This window comes from Porites lutea, chromosome 7 (assembly GCF_958299795.1).
Source record: "Porites lutea chromosome 7, jaPorLute2.1, whole genome shotgun sequence".
Classification (NCBI taxonomy): Eukaryota; Metazoa; Cnidaria; class Anthozoa; order Scleractinia; family Poritidae; genus Porites; species Porites lutea.
The window spans coordinates 30,289,179-30,291,678 of record NC_133207.1 but is presented as its reverse complement, the minus strand read 5'-3'; positions in this window follow the sequence as shown (position 1 = coordinate 30,291,678).

Here is a 2,500-nt window from a genome sequence, read left to right as displayed (position 1 = left end):
AGGTTTTGAGCCTTGCGTAAGGGGTGGGTCGTGCAATTTGCAGCTCACCTTAGGGGGTGGGTCACCCTATTTTATTACATAGATAAGCACTAACTACTAACGAGACAGTTGACCACACTTGTTAGATAAAACGCAGGCAGCTGGAATTATTGCTAAAATACTCACAAACCTGTTGTGCGAGAAAATGCAACAGGTGACAGGCCGCACATCCCGTGAACCCTTTGTTAACCTTTTTTTTTTTGGCTCTAACGAGCATGTCCTTTAATGATTTTCCTTTTTTGTAAGGAAATGATTGGTGGTTCTTTAAAAATTTATTTAAGTTACGGTTGGTTTTGTATAACATTCAAGCTTCCTTTATAGTAGACACTGAGGGGTTGGTATTGTGTCACAAATGGCAATAAATCTTTTTCCTCCTTGTAGCTTTTGTTTTAGGAGTTTATACTCGTTTTTGTGAATTTTATTTCTGATAGTAGGTATTCTATCAAATTTTGTGGGTAGCCTCCATCCATTAAGCGTTTTTTTTTTTAATTTGAATTATTTTCCTCAAAGGTTGTTTCTGAGGAGTTTTTTCGTAGGATTCTCGAGGCTTCTCCTTTGACAAATCCTTTTTTAACACCTGGAGGGTGACACTAGGTGAAATGTGTGTGCAAGAAGGTTTCCGTTTGTTTAAAATGTGTCTTTGCATCAAGGATAGATTTTTTCTTGAATCTTGTGCCTTTGTATACAACCGTGTCTAAAAATGCTGCACCTCCGTGTCAAATGTTTCGGCCATGAATTTAATAGTTGGGTGATGTAAGTTTGCTTGTTCAATGAAGGATTCGATGTCTGGTTTACTCATGTCCCATAGGGAAAAGATATCGTGTACGTAGCATTTCCAAACTATTGCTATTGTTCTAAAGACAGTTTTGCTTAGAGTTGTTGTTTCAATATATGTCATGAAACTATTGGCAAAGGAATCAAAACTGCTGTCTTTGTGCCCATTACAGTTCCATGGTTTTGTTGTTAGTGCTTTCCATTGAAGTGGAAGAAATTTTCTTTGAGGATTAATCTAAGAATTTCCGGCAAGTAATGTGTAGGAATGAGTTGTCTTTGTAGAAATTTTCATATGCGTTTTGACAGACAATTTCAATATACCCTCATTTTGCTGTATATTTGTGTCAAGACTCATAACGTCCATCGAAACAACAAATGTTCGGTTTTTCACATTTGCCTTTTCAGTGAAAGGTATGATTTCTGTGATTTTGATATTGGTTGTAGCAGTGCATCAACAAATTTTGTCAAGCACAGAACAAGGTTAGGCCATCCTCTTTTTTTCTCCGTTTACCTTCATCAGACCGACCCAAATTTTTGGCATTTTTTTAAAAAAAGTAACGACATAGTTACACCATTTTTCACTTGAAATAATTCTTTTAATCTGAAAAATGAGCATAGTAACAGCACAGAGAAAAACAAGAACAAAAACATGAACAGAAGAGAAAAAAGGGGATGGCCTTAGAGGAAACCAAACATCCATGTTTTAACTAGGGGGTGGGTCATGCAATTTCCAACCTTGCTTTAGGGGTGGGTCAGTCATTTTTGTGCCGAAGGGAAGGGGTGGGTCATGTGTTTTTTATCAACCACATTTCGAAATGCTCCGGCCCACCCCCCCCCCCCCCCATACTTTTTGACCAGTCCCTAAGCCTTGTATATGGCCCAGCTCGCCACAAGTCCAACGTAGCTCAGTGCTTAGTGCATCAGACCGGTGTACGGTAGGTCATATAGGTTCAATTAATGTCGGGGATTCAGATTTTTTCTTTGTCCTGTGCTCGTGAGATGTTGATCACAGATCTCATTTCTTCGCCGAACTTCATCAGGAAACATCTATATTTAAAAGGGGGAAATACTTTTCTTTTACTTTAGGGGTGAAATAAAGCATAAGCCACACCCAGATTGATCTTCTTTATTAAAGAGACTTTAATTCTAATTTTCCGAAGACCATCCCCGTTCTTTCATGTGGTAGTTTCTCCCCTGGGTCGACACTTGCTCCGATTCTTATCCATTTCATGTCTGAGCGAAAGCAGTGAAGGCATAATTATAACGTTTTAGAATCGCTGAGACCGCATTTTCGCATTTTTTTAAAAATTTCACACATGTCGTTTAAATGATTGTTTTAACATTCAGAATAGAAAATGTCATCTGCGATCGTAAGTGACTGTATTCTATGTGACTCATGAAATAGTAGCTTTTAAAACTAGACTAAATCTGAATCAACTGTCGAACTGTGCTACAGTATGAAAAATCCACTCAATCGTTATAGAGAATAGTCTGATCTGTTTGAATGTGAAATGTGATTACTTTATTGCTACTTACGTCTCTGCTACTGTGGAAAATGTTGAAATAAAACGAGCCTGGAATCAGGCTCACTTTATATAAGAAACAAGGGACAGTAACGACTTGTAACCCCGGGCTTAGAAAGGCAAGCACGCTTGCTGAAAGGCAGTTGCCTTCATGGGGGTAATCA